Source organism: Thunnus maccoyii, chromosome 17 (assembly GCF_910596095.1).
Source record: "Thunnus maccoyii chromosome 17, fThuMac1.1, whole genome shotgun sequence".
Classification (NCBI taxonomy): Eukaryota; Metazoa; Chordata; class Actinopteri; order Scombriformes; family Scombridae; genus Thunnus; species Thunnus maccoyii.
The window spans coordinates 8,416,178-8,435,084 of record NC_056549.1 but is presented as its reverse complement, the minus strand read 5'-3'; the positions used below and the strand labels follow the sequence as shown (position 1 = coordinate 8,435,084).

General features: G+C 39.2%; 1 protein-coding gene across 3 annotated transcripts in view; it reads left to right on the top strand.

The window, feature by feature from the left end:
- The window catches only part of LOC121882592, a 63,604-nt gene extending 45,181 nt beyond the window's left edge, over nucleotides 1-18,423 (top strand). The window contains exons 7-9 of one of the 3 annotated variants that reach the window (XR_006092124.1): nucleotides 11,604-11,870; nucleotides 14,244-14,322; nucleotides 17,960-18,423. The gene's annotated coding sequence lies outside the window, so the exon portion shown is untranslated. Of the gene's footprint in view, nucleotides 1-9,337; nucleotides 9,495-11,603; nucleotides 13,756-14,243; nucleotides 14,323-17,959 lie in introns of those variants that run through there. The other 2 variants (XM_042390938.1, XM_042390941.1) reach the window with 2 other exon arrangements.
- Nucleotides 18,424-18,907: the final 484 nt, after the last annotated feature.

The following is an 18,907-nucleotide window of genomic DNA, read 5'->3' as shown; positions in this document are numbered from 1 at the left end:
ACTGTAGTAATTCTCTCCTTTAGCCCAGAAGCAACACATTTCTGGTGCAGTAAAAGGGCGTTTTCAGACCTGTTCTGTTTAATCTGGTTGAATCAGACTCTGGTTCATTTTCCCCATTGGTGTGATTCATTTAGGTTAGTCTGAACACAGCAATTGTACTCAGTAACGGACCAAAACAACTGTACCAAGACCCTTTGTGGACATGGTCTCGTCCCAAACCAATTGTAGAGCAGTTCATTTGCAGTGGGAACGTGATCCGACCTCGATCCAAACAAACTACAATGCAAACTCTGTTTGAATTAAACAGCATTTTTGATATTTGGCAGATAGGACCCTCTTCTTGTGTTTACGTTCTTGTTCCCGCCCCAGAAAACATCTAACCAAGAAGCAGAGTGAGTTTGTAGTGATGCCTTTTGGTTTGCTTGTGTGAAAAGAAATCAAATCAAGGGGAAAATTAAACAAGTTAGCCAACTCATCCACTGATTCAAATCAGAGCAAACAAACTATAGGTCTGAAAATGCCCTGAGTTAATCAAATCAATGGGCATCTTCTAAAATTATTTTTTGTGTTAAATTCCTCTGATGAGCTTCCTTGCTGAGCTGTGGTGCAGGGATAGTTGGATGTAGGTTTGTTGCTGGAACACAACACTGGCAATAAACCTACATGCTACTGTCAGGACACAAAAAAAATCACTTGATTTGGCTCAGACTCAGACTGCTGGAGCCTCATATTAGCTTCAGCTGAAGACATGTCTTACTAAATCACATTTGAGACCGAAGCTTTATGCAACTGAATGTCCTGGGTCCAGTAGTAGACCTCTACTGTGGCTTTTGTCCCCTATTCCATACATGCTGGAGGGATTATTTCATGGCGAATGTGGAGAAGAAGAATGATTACAGCGACCAATAACTCTTGCAATGTACATTTGGCACGAGTATTGTATGAAGAGAGTGAGAGATTACTAAAAAATCTGAGTAGTTTACGGTGCATTTAGCAGGTTTCACAAAAAGCAGTTAACAGCAAGCTAGAGCGAGAAACAGCACTTTTATAGAGGGCACATTTACAGTAATACAGAGTCTGCAAAGGTATTTGTCACATCATTTTGCATTGATTATCAATTTGAGGTTCTGCCAATGGCGCTCTTTGTCACACAGCAAATATTCCCATTCATGTTGGGAACACAGTTTTCTTCATTGTATTCTGGAGAAACTCCAGCGGCTGCAGCCACAAAACAAACTGTGGAGGATTATGAATCTCGGTGCTTAGAATAGCAAATGTTAGAGCTTTAATGAACCCAAGATACACTAGGATGAATCATGTTTATTTAGCATTAATCAGTAACATAGTATGAAAATGGACATTTATTTTTGGAGATGTGTTTTGGCCTTTTTCTTAATTATTCACAGTGGAGAATCAGGAAATATTTAGAGAGAGAATGAAGGATGACAACCAAAAACACTGTTTACATCTGGCATTGAAGTGTAACTTGGATACAGATAACCGTGCTGATTTTAGACCTATTATTAATCGTGTGTTTTTAGAAGTCCTAAAGATTGATATGCTTCAGCATTTGCATCAGTACCTGCACTAGAGTAGTGAAGTGGGCTGAATGAGTGGTTATGGAAGTATTTTTAAAACACTGTTGAGATGTGGTTAAGGTTGTGGAAAGATTGCCGTCATGATTAAAGGTAACCAGCATTGACTGCTGTCCGCACTACTCTCACTGTGCATGCGATTGCTGTGAATTTGACACAACTTCCTGTTTTTTTAGATAATAGAAATTAAGCTTTCAGTCAACATAAGTCTTTGAAATTGGGAACAAACTGTGCCATAAACAGTGTTGCACAATAACTCATTATAATGTAACACATTACAGTGATGTGAATACTTCTTATATAAAGATATAATGATAATAAAACGGGTAACACTCTGTTACACGGACAGTTTACCATCTTACCAGTAGTTTGATGGAGGGTTGATATCAGTTTGGTCTCTGTGCGTTAATGTTAGCTTGGTGCGGGGGCGGGGGGTGTGGGGACACAATTAGCCGCCACAAAAACAGGATAAACATAAATCTGGGTAACTCCAAAGTTGTGGCATTTGTATGTTGTGTCTTCTTAGCTGACTTGCTAACGTTAGCCACTGATAAGGCTACATTCAGGATTCATGGGATATGCAGTCACTGGGGCTAACGTCACGTTAGCTGTTGATGGTCAGTAACTACCTCCAAACTGTAGGCTGACTGCTCTTTAAACCACAACGTCTCATTTTTGTTTTCTACACAAAAAGAACACAGAAGATATAAGATGTGGAGGTTTTGAAGTTGTTTAAAAGGCACATTTGATGGAGCCTGGTTGAGTAACTAAAGTAAAATAACAAGTAATGTAAGTATTTACTCTTACTGGTGAGTAATTAGTAATGTGGTTACTTTTTGAAGAAGTAAAAAAAAAATAAGGGTCACTTATTACATTTTTCAACACCGGCTGTAATAACTGAATTCATCCAAAAGTGACACAGACTCGAAAAATGAACATATTTTAGCTGCTGATTAAAGAAGAGTAATCTTTAGTTTCTGTTTCCATTAGCAGCACACGCACTACAGTTTTGAGCTTGGTGACAAGATGTTACAGAAATGCACCTTGGAAGGCATAGTTAGTATCTCCCCCTAATGTCGTTATCTACATAAGTATGTGTCCTTGCTCATCTTATGCACTAATTATTCAATGTGGAGAATTTCCTGTCTTGGAAATGTTCCATCAGTCATCTACCATGTGAAAACTCTTCCTTTCCTTCAACATGTCTGTGCAGGAAACTAACAGGGCTTCTTCCTCCGTTACCCCAGACCTCGGAAACATCCTCTCACGTTGCAGCTCTACGGGGAGACAATTACTGACAAAGCAAAAACATTGCATAGCAGCATATTGCAATACAGCTGATTGTACCACATTATTGCTGTCAGTGGACTTCATGTAATTAAGCATGACTTGATCTGAGCATGCAAAACAGCCAGTGTGAACACGCCACCAAGGCTGATATGACTTAGGATGCTGTAGTTGCATTGCACATACTTCAGTAGACCGAGCCACAGCTTCAGTTCGTGGATTATTAACTCAAATGATGAAAAAGTAAAGCACTGTGTAATGTAGTGAGTAAAAAAACAGAAGACAGCAACGGTATTGTTGCTGTTTCCAGCCATCATCTGTATTTTTTCACATCCTCCATCATAATGAGCTGTGTACTTTAGTCCTTCCTTGGTTCATCAGAATGAGACGGTGACATTTTGAAAAAGTACTCTGGCAAACGGAGAAATAAAGACACAAAGGGAGGGAGACTGGCAGGAAAGTTGGGGGTGGAGGTGGCGGCGGCGGTGGCGCACAGCTGCCCCTGGCTGTTTCCACATGGTTATGAAACATGGCTGAAACGTATCAGGACACACACAGACGCTCTTTACTGTGAGCTGCTGACAGCCTCACAGTTGTGCCCATAATCACAGTAATGAATGCCCTTGCAGGTATCGTTTTTATATCATAGCCTGTTCCCATTACAATTTAAAAACTGCTTCAGTAAAGGGCTTTCAGTAACTTATGAGCAACCTAACAGGACAATGGATCAGCGGGGAAATTAGAGGAAAGACAATACAAACATACTCAATAAACAAAACAGTAAGTGGCACAGTAGGAATGACTGAGTAAAATATTGCCTTTGTTGTAGTGAGCTCCTATTTGCTGTTATTTACAGTGCTGCAGCAGACTGGAAAAAAAATTACAGCTAATTGTGGTCTGCCTAAAAATTCTACTACATATCACACACAAAACTACTTCTACAACCCAGCAGAATTGAGTCATCTCTTTATAGATTTTTCAGTTAAATGTCAACATCCAGTATTTCTCCTTGGGTGCTGCAGCTTTGGATCTAAAAAACAAACCCCAAACCACCAATAACAATGTGTTCCTCACTGACTCATCTATTTAAGTAAGTTAAATCAGCTATAAAGGTGCCACCCACTGGTGAGCTCGTTTGTCACTGGTGCCAGCTTCCTTAATGTCTGTTACTGTAGGCTTTTGCAGAATAAACAGTGTATATTGTTAAAGTGGTCAAATCCATGCGAGATATTTTAAGTGTGGTTTGCAGGGTTTGCGGTTATTTCTTGACAACAAAACCAGGAGACTGGTTGTAAAGCTAAAACAAGTCTTGATGTTTATGGATCATAGTCTAATGTTTAAGGAAGTTAACAGAAATTGTACTGTTGTTGTTGTTGTATTGTATTTACTGGGACCATGTTACCATTTAATGTACTGAACCAGAGTTAACTTATAGCTAATTTTCATCTTTGCTCAATAACAAACAGTACAAAGCTAAAAAACACACAGGACACATAATACAAAGCTACACACAATAGCACATCACATGCACTCACAATGTCAACTAGAAATTAATATCGTAAGCCTTTTCAAATTAAAGCAAGATTATTTGTGTTCATGAGAAGACCATGAGATGTAAATTAAGAGTCAGAAGTCACAGAGCTGAGTGGTTTTTAGCAGATTTTTTTAATTTGGTTTTGAACGTACTGATGTAACTGCAGCTCTTCATATCATCAGGTAGGACGTTTCACTGAGTTGTGGCTTTCACAGAGAAAGCTGACTGTCCAAATGTAGTGCGATGAAATGGTCTGGTGAAATCTTGTATAGACGATATTCTGGAGGATCTAACAGAACTTAGCGAGTGTACACAAAGTCACGTAGTGCAGGAGGGGCCAAACCATTTAAAATTTTTTAAACTAGGTACAAATTTGAGAATAATCTAAAATTCTGTAAAGTCACCAGAGACATCTGTAAAACATAATTTTAATTAATCTCTTTTAGTACACATCATTATACTACCATCCCGCTCACTCGAGAAAGTAGATGGTTATTGAAGTTCTCAAAGACAATCCAAATCCTGGAGCAACTGCCTCTCCTGACAAAGATTATCTCCAGTTGAACAAATGTATTTTATTTTAATTTTTGATTCAGAGCAGTTCACTACATAACCTTTTTTTAATACTGTCTGTTTAAAGTTGGATCACATAAGCTGAATTATGCAGATTCATAGACATATCTCTGTTTCTATATTAATGAACACAAGAATCTCATAAAAAGGTGTCAAGTTTCATTGGTAAAAGTAAAAAGCTGAAGGATATGAGTTCTCAAAAGTACCCTGTGCTTGATTATACTGCTGGGGTTGAATCAGTGCAAAATAGAGCTATAAGATTTTTTCTGTTTTTGCACAAATATGCACCAAAGTTGGCTATAGTGTGGGGACACATGATGGGAACCATGTGAGGCGCATTGGAAGATATGTACAGCTCAGTTATGGAATCGGTTACTTAATATGGAAGATAGTAGGTTGACAAGACAGATATTCATCTGGGATAAACAGATGATTAAAAGATGTGTGTGCATTGTTCTGCAACTCTGGGTTTGTTGAGGCTTTTTTTTCCAATAATGAAAAGCTCAACATTTGTTCAGAGAATCTGTGTTTGCTCAGAACAAAGATCAGTGGGCCGATGATAAATGGACTAGACTAAAACTGCGTATCTTTACGATGATAAAAAGTGGTACTGAGAATTATTTTGTATATAATTTGTCTAAAAAGCAAAGATCTCTGTGTGCCCGCCTGGTATTTTACCTCTGACTGTTGTGTTAATCTAAAGGAGGGAAAGCGGATTTGTCTAATGTGCCGTCTAAATTATATAGAAAATGATTTCCATTTTGTTTTCTAATGTCCTTTTTATCAGGAACTGTGCAGTGCTTTTTTAGGAAAATGGTGATTTTGTAAATATGAATGATGCGCAAAGACTGAGTTGGTTGTTCACATATGAAACATATAAATTAACCAGTTATCTGTGGAAAGCCTGAGAGAAGAGGAAAAAAGAACTTTATCGAGATGATCTGTAGATATGTTGAATTTCTTTTCTGTGAACAGTTCAGGGATTTTTGCTCTATATTTTGTCATCATGCTTCTGTATATTCTTTGTATATGCACTACCCAATGATGCGTGTTTTTTTTAAATAGTGGTGTCTTGTAATCTCATGTCGAATGAGCCAAATGTTTGGCATGACACAGAAATAAAATTAAAAACTAAACTATCTGAAATATTTCAAATTCTGTTGATACCAACAGCTGTGCTCAAGTAAGCACTTATATTAATTTTTCAATGATAGCTGTAATAAACAAGTTTAAAATTTACTTCAGCTAGCACATATGGCATCAAATATATAACAAGACTGAAATACACCAGGCAAGGACGTGACGAGTCATGTAGGCAGAGCGGAGCCGGGTTTGTGCCAGCCATTGTGTTGCCAGATGATAATGCAGTTGGTTATGCAGGGTTTGGGAGTGTAGGCTATATTAACTGGTACTGAATTTATTAACTAGATCATTTTAACTACAGGATCATGGGTCACATGATTTATTTTAATGTGCAATGACAAAATAAAAAGTTTGCACTGCTGTGTTGCATTGCCTCTGTTACAACGAAGTATTTGTTTTAATCATTTTGTAACAGATTGTAATCATTTTTACACAGTTCGATGTAGTTTTTGCCTGTTGGAGGGTAAAAATAGAGATGAGCAGCAGGACAAGCACGCGTGGTCAATGTAGTAGCTTCACTTAATTATAATGGATGTGCTGTGCTGCAGCCATGCCACGGCAGATGTGTCGCGCCGTGTTAGTGCCTGGTGCATTTTGGCTGTAAGGCGGCATTCAGACTGACATTAGCTCTGCGTGGAAAAAATGCAGCCCCCTCAGTCATTTGAATGGAGCCCGTCGATGCAGCAGGGGCGCTAAAACGGAGGGCTGCAGCAAAAAAAGTTGAAAAAGACTCAACTTTTGTTGCAATGCATGGTGACTGCTTTGGCCAACCACATACATGCGTGTGCACATTCCTGGTAGATTACTTTGTAACATGAATACTGTATTTATACTTCAGTGATTGTGACGAAAGATAACATAGTTGCTGCTGTGATAACTTTGCAGAGATGTAAAATCCTGTCAATGAGTATAACAAACCACATCTGATAAGCCTTTAAACACTCAATCTGTCTGACTGGATCATATTTTATTGTCTCACATGTATCTAACCAACACGCCCCACTAAGAGTTGCATTAGCAGGTCTGTCAGGCTGTACTCAGGCACAGCAGTGCTTTGAGCTAAATGCTAATCTCAGCATGCTCACAATTAATTACAGACTTTTTGAAAAAACCTTTTTTTTTTTTTTTTTTAGCTTACAGCACCTGTCAGTGCAGAAAACAACATGAGTTTGTGTCCATACACAACATGCTGATATTTGGAATGCTTTGCCATGTTAACTATATTAATTTAGTATGATAGCATTCTAACATTTGCTAATTAGTACTTAACACAAAGTAGCTTTTGGGAATGTTATTAGTTTTGCAAATAGCTGCTCATAAACTCAACTATTAGACAAGCTCAAATGTTGACCCATGTCACCAACGTCATCTGCAAGGTTTTTTAGTCCCTGCATGTCAAGTGAATCAATGCCATTCCATATTGAATTAAACTAGTTTAACATTTATATCAACTTTAAATAAAAAATTCATTTTTGCCTTGAACAGCAATATTTCATGGATGGAGTTATTAAAACACCTGGGAAATCAATAGGACAAATGAACAAAAGATGAGCCCACACCGTCCTTTACAAATCCGTCAGGGACCTTCAGAGCAGCCACCTGTTCATCGTTATCACTCCATCACTTGAATCAGACAAAACGTGCTTAGGGTTTTTTTTTAGTACCATCAACTCAGTGAAAGACACGACAACAAAAGCCAAACATGAATTTATGTAGCTGGATCCAGAAACCCATAAAAGTTCACAGGTTTTAATTAGTTTTGATGATCTTTTATGCTTAAGTAATAGAGAAACTTTGCTGTATCCACTTTGCATTTCACTTAATTTCCTACCTTAATAAACCCCTCACAGTCTGAGCGTAGAAAGTTCTTTTGAACTTTAAAACTTCTCTAAAATTTCACTATTGATCTATCAAGCTGTCTGCTGTTGAGCCTCACTGGTTTTTAATGGAGCTGACCCGTCAAGAACAAAGTTTTAAAAGTTTTCATGGTGAATTAACATAATCAGCTCTACATATGCATGACCAGCTTTCCTTAGTGGAGTTTGTATGCAAACTTTTGCTTGAATATCTTTCCACACAACACACTTGTACAAAGTCTTTTCTCGGATTAAAGAGGTACTTTGGTTTATTTGTACAATTGATCAACTTCATATCATTAAATCTAAGTCTTACACCGGTCTGAATTACTTTCTCGAGTTCAAACGGAAAAATTAAATCTTGTATTGATTCACTTTTTTGATGGTGGTTGTACAATAAGATGTTTCTATCCCAGTATACTATTAACATGCTGCAGACTTCAGTTGCAGCTTTGTTTGTGGATATCTCCACTTTGTATATCAAATTCATAGAGAAATTTTATATTTAGTAAAATCAGCACAACCGTTTTCAAAACTGACAGCATGAGCAGTCGGTTATGTAGGGAGCAGCAGGTCAAACAGCATTTTATAATGAATTTATAATGAATTTTCCGATGCAGCTCTAAACATAATCGAAAGCAATCATCAATCTTACTTTTTTGACATTATTGATTTAATTAATGCATACAAAAGAGTTCGGGGTGGTGGAAGGAGCTTCTGCTGCAAACGTCTTTGGCAGAGTAGCAGTAACACCGGCATGAATATGATTGGATGTTATTAGTCAGCTGATTGTCATGCAGCTGTGAATGAGCCAGTCATTGTGAAGCCTGTATGAAACAGCTGATACCAATCAGCTAAACCGAAGATGACATCATTGCCTTGTCGTGCTGTGATTGTTTTTACTGTAAAGTAAAATTTGTTTGAGAGTTTGTTGACATGAATATGGTTTTGAAATTTGCAGCTGTAAAGATTCGACAGTGCAAATCTGCTCTCATAACTAAATGTTTGCTGATATAGTTGTTTTGCCTTCACTCTGCCTCATGAAGAAGAAATTATTATTATTATTATCATTAGAAAATGAGAATTTGCAAATGTTGAACTCCCTCAATAGAGAGCCAAATGCTGTATTGTGTTTTTTAATGGCTCTAATAGATCAACATTATAATGCTAGAATACAGCCTACCCTCTTATTCAGGCTCTCCAGTAACAATTCAGCCCCTCAGGCCAGCGCAGCATTCATTTTCATCGCAGCCACTGAGTGTGTGTTTGTGTGTACACATGCATCTGTTACTCCTATGAATGTGTATGTGTGTGTGTGTGTGTGTGTGTGTGTGTGTGTGTGTATGCAGTAAAGGAAGACAGGCTCAAGTGAGCACAGTGCAGAGCAGCAGAGAGTTTCCCCCACCAGCGCTACATTTTGATTGCCTGACCTCCATCGCTCCAGCGGTGCTCGCGTCCATGACCTCCCTCCATTACATCACACAATAAAGACACAGTACAAATACACTCACCCTTTCCCTTTTTCTATGTACAGGAGGATCGTATATATAATGTATAGAACAGAGTTGAATAGGAATGTGTCCTGTTGTGTTAACATCCTGCAACAAACTTGAGTGTTTTGCATCTTCCTCTCTGTTCCCTCCCTCCTTTCTTTCTCTTTGCTGCTCATATTAAAATCATGAGCGTGCCTCGCTGTGTGATGGTTTATTTTCAGCACAGGAGCAGAAGGGCACGCACACACACACACACACACACACACACACTCAATGAAAGTAAAACAAAAAAACAAAAAAAAAACCCAGCATGTTCTTCCACTCAGCAGCCTGTTTGGTGCTGAACGTCAAAGTAAAATGCCAGAGAGGGAAAGCTTTGTCACTCCAGTCGCGGTAAAGTGGAGGGACATGACGGCTGCCTACACAAAAACTCAAGGGATAAAGTACACAATGTGTTTTCATGGGATGAAACTTGACAAGCGTGTTCTAGCTGATGAAACAACGTGATGCTGTAGACGTAACTGGCCTTGACAACACGTTTCCACATATGCCCTGCCTCCTTAAAGCAGGTGCTTCACCTCTTCGGTGACATATTCAATGAAAAATAAAACTGCTATGTTTCTGTGTCTGTGATGCTCATGTTCATTGCAGGACTTATTTAGTATTATAGCTGTTGGCTGTAAGTGTAGGCGGAGGGAGCAATAGCAGTAGCATAGTAACAGCAACGGAGCGTGAGTTTCTCACGTTGAGAAAGCAAATCGTGCCCTTGCTGAAATGTGCAACAAACGCTGTGGCTGCATTGCATTTATATCTGTTTCAACCTCTGTCAGTGAAGAAATGGGGAGCTCTGATTCCCCTGCATGTGAATGTCAGAATGCTTGCTGCTAAAAGGAAAACTGCAGGTGTAGAAAGAAACCTTTGTTCTTGGATTCTGAGGGACATATTGATGGTTTAGATGCTGAACAAATATTGAAATATTGTCAAAGTGAATTGCTGCTACCAGAAGAAAACTGATTATATGATTATAAGCATATGATTATGTTTAGCAAGTTAGCAACCAGCAGAGAGCAAAAAGGTATAAAAATACAATATATTATCAGATTAAAAGTGTTGTTTAGGTGGATTTTTCCAACAACTATGCAGTGTAACACTGACTGCAGCACTACTTTAATTCCTGGATAACTAAAATGAAACCAATGCAGTACAATTCCTGTGACATTTTGCATAAAGGAAGAGTTTTTTTTTTTTGTAAAATATGCTATATTATATGTGTTTTCTTGTGAGATTTAGATGAGAAGATTGATGCCACTCTTCATATATGTCCGTTAAAGATAGCTAGTTTAGCAAAAAGATTAGTAGCCTAGCTCTGTCCAACAGTAACAAAATTAAGAAGTATAAAGTTAAGATTTGCGGGGGTTTATGTTCTGGGGAAAAGAAAAAAAATTGCCTGGCCAGCCAGTTTTCCTCTGCTTCAAGCTAGCTAGCTAAGCTAATCATCTCCTGGCTTTAGTTTTGTATTTAACGTACATACATGGTGTTATCAATCTTTTCTTTTCTGTACTTCCCCAAACATTGTGAAAATAACGCTGAAGTTATTCTGAAAGTGGCACGATTATTCTACAGTTTCCCTTGTTGTTCCCTCATTGTGTCCATTTTAAAACTCAGGGTGGTTGTGATACTTGAGTTTCAGGCTACTAAGCTTTACTCGGGTCTGGGTTTCAGTTGGAAATCCTTGTCAAGGTAGAGGGCAGTAGTAGGAGGCACAGAATTGGGCTGCGTCCCTGTCTCTGCTTATGTTTTCATGTGTTCCCCATTCCTCCTGTGCTCCGTGTCCCCAGTTTGTGTGTTTGTGTGTGTGTGTGTGTGTGTGTGTGTGTTCCTGCCGCTTACCTGGATCCTACACACCTGCCTGAAATCAGTGCATCACCTCCTCAGCCAACACACCTGTCTCATCACCTCTCTGCTAAATATACTCTGGCGTTTCTCCCACTCATCGCCAGATTGTTGCTTCTGTTAGTGTGCTATACTCTGGCTCGCTTTGCTATTTTCTTTTTGATATTCTCCAAGTTAGTTTCCTCGTGTTTGCAACTGATTAACGCCTGTTTGTCCCATGTGCTTCAAGATCCCTGCCAGCCTGTCTGACTGCCTGCTTGCCTGCCTGCCTGTCTGCTCATCTGCCTGCTTATTCATTCTCCCTCACAAACTCCATCAACAACGCCGCCTTGACATCTCCATTCCTCCTGCCGTCTCCAGCCATCCCCGGTCATCTCGTCCCCTTCTGAAGCGCATTACAATAAATCTGTTAAACGTCATCTGCCTCTGAGCCTGAGTGTCTGCGCTTGGGTTCACCTGTTCCACCCCACATAACAGGCTGTGGTGACTCTTCTTGGTAATTTCCCACCCTGAGTGTTCACCTCACAACCGTGCATATTCCTTTGTTAACCTTGTATGTCAACATCCACTCATTCTTCTTAATGCTATACAAAGCACGTTTAGCATAATACCCACCACAATGCGAAATTGGTATTTCTGCTCTGCAGAAATGGAATTTGAAATGACTCTGTGTCCATTATCCATTCTGCAGCTGCTATATGCCAGGTTTTTTTTTTTCCTGATTATGTTAATGTTGTAGCATTTAGCTGTGTGTGTGTGTGGGAGGGCCAACAGCACAATAGACCTCCTGTGCTCTGGCTGACTGCAAAGCTGCTACCGCTGAAAGTTCCAGCTTCACTGAGCATGTTGGGTGCAGGTTGCTCATTTACAAGTTAGAAGAATCCTCTGGTGTCCTTACAAAAAAACAAACCTAAATATAGAGAATATATTTCTCCTTTTGGGCTCTGTTGGCTTAGCATATGCAGTATCAGTAGTGCACAGAGGGTTGTTCAACACTACTGGAGGTTTCATAGGTGGAAGAGCACTGTAGGAAGAGAAAGCAAAAACATCTTTAAGACCTGTCTTACTTTAAATACATTTAGTCATGTCTTTTTCCGCCTATTCTAGTGTAAAGAGTTGTTCAGCTAAAGTTAAAACTGCACTAATCTATATTTTTTGAAATATTAAAATAGATCAAATGGCTACAGTAATGTGAAAGGTGTCACTTGTAGTGACAAATCCACAGATAATCATCAACCGACACAAGCCTTTTAGCCTTGTTTCATCCATTGCTCTGGTTTTCCAAAGCAATAAAAAAAATTTATGCTCTCATTAACGTCATTTGTAACACCAGCAGGCAGCAGTTTTTTAGTGTTTTAACTGCACGCTACCTGCCCAGAACCAAATGGCAGATTGACAAAGTTAGCATCTAACTGGTGAACACAGTGGAACATTTAGCAGCTGGAGAGCCAGATATTTGCCTCAGGAAATAGTAATTAGAGCTAAAGGGAAAGTATTGGGCTTCTGCCACACATTCTCCATAACATCTTTAGATGGTGATAATATTTCAATATGCAGGTTGCTCCATTGTCCCCAGTGGGCAAAAACAAGTGTATCTCTGCTTTAAAGCAGCAGCAGGCAGTGAAGAAACCAACTGTAAGCTACCTGTCAGGTACCAAACAACAAGCAAAGTTAGTGAAAAGCAAATGAAAGTCAAACATCTAGCACCAAATGACTCATTTGTTTTCATGGGTTGGTGGAGACCAAAACAGAGCTAAAGGTGAAGATAAGTGATGGAGTTTCAAAGGAATGCTAATGTTGCAGCTTGTGTGTTCGATGTGTAAATAGGTAAGAGTTTGCTAACACATTCACCATATCAACTTTGTCAGCTGGTTACTAAAAAATTAATTAATGCAGCTTTAAAGTGGTTTGGGTGTTTGTTTGTTTTTCCTGAACATTTATCGAGAGTTTTACTAACACTGAATGCAATAATAGATCAATTAAAACTACAAACAGCAGATCTTGTACAGAAATGTTTAGCAAGCTAAAAAATTAGAGAGATCAGGAAATATATTACAAATTAGTGTGCATTCATTGATAGTTTTACTCTGCTGGGACAGGTTGCAATGACAGTCAAATGTGTTAAAGTCAAAACTGTGTCCCTGTGTTCAGTTTCTTTTCATTGCCTGTTTCTTACGGTCATATTACTTATAGATGATTAATGTGAAAACACTGCTCTAAACTGAAACTTTCTTTTTGATCATCTATTACAAAGTTAAATTAAATTCACTGTTCAATGGCAGCAAAAAAAAATATGAATGTGCTTTTTCTGAAGCTTTGGCCTGAATGGAAGAGTAGAAAGATCTATGACAGAGTCTTACATAACCCTGCACTGATGCTGTAACTACTTTAGTGCTGTATTATTCTCTGCTGTGCAGTCAACTAGAGCCACCTCTGCTCTCCTCCTAAAAAACATCAAAAGTAGCCTATCTATAGTCTCAGTCTGTATCTTTTTCAATAATTTTAATGGACTTTCTTTTATTCTGTCTTACCCTCTCTCTATCTCATTCTCTATTTCCTATCTATCAATTACTCTCCCTCATCATCTCTTTATTTTACATTTTATTCTCCTCTTTTACCTTCCTTCGTTCTCTATTTCTTTCTGGTTTTCTTTCTGCATCAGTTGAGGAAACAGACAGGGTAGATTGCCCTTGACAAGACAGGTTAGTGACGTATTTCACTCAATGGAGAGAGACACACAAATGCACACATGTACACAAATTGTACACACACTTTTATTATATTTTTGTGCCTGTGGAGAAAATGATAAATATTTAACACTATCAGTGCCACTGTGTGTTGATATCTCATGCCTTCTGTGTACCTGCAGGAAAACGACAGGTTTTTCCATCCAAACATGGAACTTCACCAAAGCGGGCTGTGTTGACAGCTGGATGACACCATAGACGGTAAAAAAATAATGGATGTAGCCACCATGACGTCACCCATTGGTTTGTGGACTCCCGGTTTGTATTTTGACTGTCACCATCTTGGATTTTTGGAGCCAGAAGCGACCATATTTGGACGAGAGGGTGGCGCTGACCCTGCTAGCTTGGTTATTGTGGTGCATTTACAGTCTGTGGTTAACTGTGATAATGCTAATGCTAATTTTGCTAGCGGAAAACAGGCTTAAAACCATTAAAACAAAATGTATCTGCTGGAAAAAAACATAGGACTCCTTAGAGGGTCTTTTAGTACAACCAAACATTGAACAAGACTTTTTTTAGGCAACCTAACCATCATTGTTGCTGTGGTAGCAACTTGCCTGTGACGGCACCCACCTGTCACTCAAAGCGTCCACGCCTTTAATTATGCAAAACTTTAAGCCTTAAGATTCAAACGGGTGAGTTATATAAAATTCACCCCCATACAGTTGTCATGAAATTAGCTATAGAGACCAAAACCATTTTTTGTACCAGGCTGCAAACATGTTTATTTCTGCTGTAAAGTTGGACATTTTAACATGGTGGTCTATGGGGATTGACTCGCTTTTGGAGCCTCAAGGGGCCAGTCAAGGAAATGCAGTTTTTGGCAATTTCGCATTGGCTTCGTTTTTCAGCCCCGGAGGTTGGCGCTCGGATGACACAGCTGGATGTGCCCACAGTGAACTCAGTAGGTGATGACTTACAGATTCTGCACAGGTCGACATTAGAGTTCAACTTCCATGGCTTGTTGGTCTCCCGTGATTCACTCGCTGCTTTGCTCACTTATTTACTCTGCCGCTTGCTCGCTCACCCACTCGCTCACCCACTCGCTCTCTGTGCTTTCTCTGTTGTTGCCACCCTTGATTTCCTCTCTCACTCATTGTCTTTGAGAATAATTCACATTTCCAAAGCTCTAATTCAATCACTACAACAATAGACTAATTTCATACTCACTATTGCATTCCTCTGAATTTCTCATTATACTAGAAATGTTCTTACTCGCTACTATCAAATAAACTCAACACTTAGTTGACATATGCTGCACATTAAAAGCCTTTTAGTGGTTTAAAAGGCATAATTCCTCCCTTTCTTGGAGGGCTTTTAATGTGAAGCATCTGCAAGGGGTGTTCGGTTTCGCTGACAGCGGCTTAACACAGATCCAAACAACTGCAAGTTAAGAGAGTGGAAGTAATTAGTTAGTAAGCATAGTGAGTAAGAGTATAAGCGAAGGGTTTTACCATTTCAGCACTTAATAATTGGTAATTCCACCCCCACAAAGTTTTTGTACCATTCATACTGATCAAGAAAAAAAAGCCATCAAATGGTGTGATGACATGAACCTGTTGTTGTACTGAATCAGAACTGTGGAAATGTTCATTATGCTGAATCAACCATGTGAATAATTATAGCGACCTTTATTTCCAACTGGCCTTTATTTATTCAAACCTGCTTTTATTTTAATTTCAGTAATTTCCCTTCACTTCACTTCACTCACTCACACACACTCTCTAATTGCAACCCTTACTTCCATTCACTCATTCACTCACTCGCTAATTGCATCACTTTCTCAATCACTTATTTCTGGTTGTCAACATTTTATCACTTACTGACTCACTCTCACTCACTTATTCCATCACATTCACTCACTCACTAATTGCATTCCTTACTTCCTCACTCATTCACTCACTCACTAACTGCATCACTCACTTACTAATTTCACTAACTCACTAATTTAATCACTCTTAATTACTTTATCTCTCACTCACTCACAAATTGCACCACTCAGTCATTTCATCTGTCAACATTTTATCACTCACTCACTCACTCACTCACTAAAGCCGCATTTACACTGCTTGGTACAAGTGACCCAATGCTGATTTTTGCTCACATGTGGCACAGATCATATATGTATTATGAACATGTAAACAGGAAATCAGATATTCTCAGATCTGTTTCGGGCCTCAATCATATGTGGAAATAAATCTGATAGTAATCGGATATCTGCTGATGCGACTGTCATTTAAACAGACAGATCAGATATTCCCTGTCAGTGAAATTCACACTTGCATTGAAAATGCGACCATCTTATACTTTTTCGCATTTCAATGACGTTTAAGGTTAATTATCATGTGCACAGCTGGCACAACTTTTGTCCGCTGAAAAAAACAAAAACAAATTGTTTACCTCCATTTCGGTAACCAAACCCTCGTTTACGCATGCAGGTTGTTTCAAGTTTTAAGCAAGTGTGAACAAAGGTATCGGATATTGTAGAAGTAGATGTAGGATATAGGCATCTGGGCGTCAAGACATGCAGTGTAAATGCGGCCTAACTGCATTCATTACTTCACTCATTCCCTCATGATCCCTCTCTTATTCACTCATGCACTCATTCGTTAATTGCATCACTCAGTCATTTCATTTGTCAACATTTTATCATTCACTCACCCACTCACTCACTCATTCACTCACCTACTCACTCACTCACTCACTCACCTACTCACTCACTCACTCACTCACCTACTCACTCACTCACTCACTCACTCACTCACTCACCTACTCACTCACTCACTCACTCACCTACTCACTCACTCACTCACTTGCTCACCCACTCACTTATTGCAATAAGCTCCTCTATGCTTTTCCTCTGCCATCACACTCGATCCATAATGCATTAACATCGCTGCGCACTGTGTGCAGAGTTCAACTTCAATGCTCTAATAAGTTGAGATGAAAGAAAGTCCGTGTTGTTATTGATTGCTGTTTTACAAGATAAAGTTTTCTCACCACTGCTATTAACTGATGAAATGTTTTCATTGCCAAAACCTCAAAGAGAGCTAATTAAGAAGTAAATCCGCTTCAATTTACTTCTTAAGTCCAACACATGAAACAGCAGCAACATAACACAGTGTAACGCTAATGAGACGATGCCACTGTGATAGGTTCCCTCACACTGCCAAACTGCAATTACAGTTTGGAGCATGTCACAAATTCTCTGTTTTCCATCTAATGTAGCTGAAAAGTTAAGGCTTGCTTGATTGAAAAAATAATTCACTCACAGCCACCAAGAGCCTTGTTCAACCTCTTTCTCTCTTATGTACGCACACATATTTGATATTTGTTTACCCAGGATACAGTAGTACGACCAATACACTGCCAAGCAAATGCTAAGATATTAGCAGGGATAAACAGGACATGTGTAATAAGATCCAACAGTAAAATCAATACTCTATCTATTTTTGCACTGACACAACTCTATTGTCAACCTGCAGTCAATCAGCAGCTGAAGAACCAGGACAATGAGTGTAAATCAGTGTGTTGTGGTGTTGACTCGCTGATGGTCTGAATTTACCAGAAAAAAAAAAATCAATATGAAGCGGAATAAAAACCTTTTAAATTTTGATACTAGGCCTCTCCACTCAATCAAGTCAAGAAAAATGTTACTCACTGACCCAGTGCAAGTGTTTTCTACCAAAACACTCAGTAATCTTCCTCTATAGTCACAGTGGATGAGTCTTGTATGTATGACACAAACGGTTCATTTCAGTCTTTCAGCAAATCATTTTACCAGATTTTATGTAATTTCTAACGTGTTTTATTGTTTTTATTTTACGTCTTTATTTAGGGATGTGCGTGTCTGCGCCTGTGTTTGATCTAAGTCGGGCGCTGGCATGGACGTACCAACCTGCTCTTGTCTCTTTCTGCGGCCCAGCCGGCATCACCAGTCCCTGGGGTTCTCGCGGCCAAATGCGGGCCCTGATGGCCTTGGAAGCCGGGCTCTCAGCCAGCTGCACTGAAACAAATAGAGCTGCAAATTCACCGGAACAGGTTGTCCTGGAGGATTATGCTGTGTATGTGTGTGTGTGTGTGTGTGTGTGGGTGATAGCGTAAATGGAGAATATCTACTTACTGCTACAGGCTTGTGCTGTCTCGCATGGCGGCCGGTTTCCCCCACACACATTTACACCGTGACAATATCAGTATACAGTGCGCACACTCTTACACATCATTCACATGAGTTTAACACTGTAACTTCCTGTCCTGTCAAGAGTGAGTTATTACTTTGAATGCAGATTAAAGCAACTGAAATTGATATTTGCTGCTGTGGTTGCCTGACTCATGACGATTGAGACCCTTTTTCCTGCATTGGCAAATTAACTTAAAAGGTTTGATCAATCACAGAGGGAAATATATCATTCATGACCAGCCAATGTCAATGCTACGCGTGCATAGTTGCGTAACTGAAGGGTCCAGAACAATGTATTTCAAAAAGGATGTATTTTGCCTATTTTTAATGAAACAACTGCAGAAAACAGGGAAAAATGTTTCTGCAAAGGCTATATTAAAGTCACAGCTTTCATTTGTGCTGCATTCTTCCCGCTATGACAGATGAGGATGATAACACACTGCACTTAATTTAATTTGCATAATGAAATTTTGATTTATCGGTCAAGAGACTATAAAACAAAGGAGATGATTGCGAATTATCCTCACAGTATCCTGCAGTTGTCCAAAAGGAAGAAATGGCTCATGTCTCTGCGTCCCAGAGCAGGCAATTAACTTTGCAGCATGA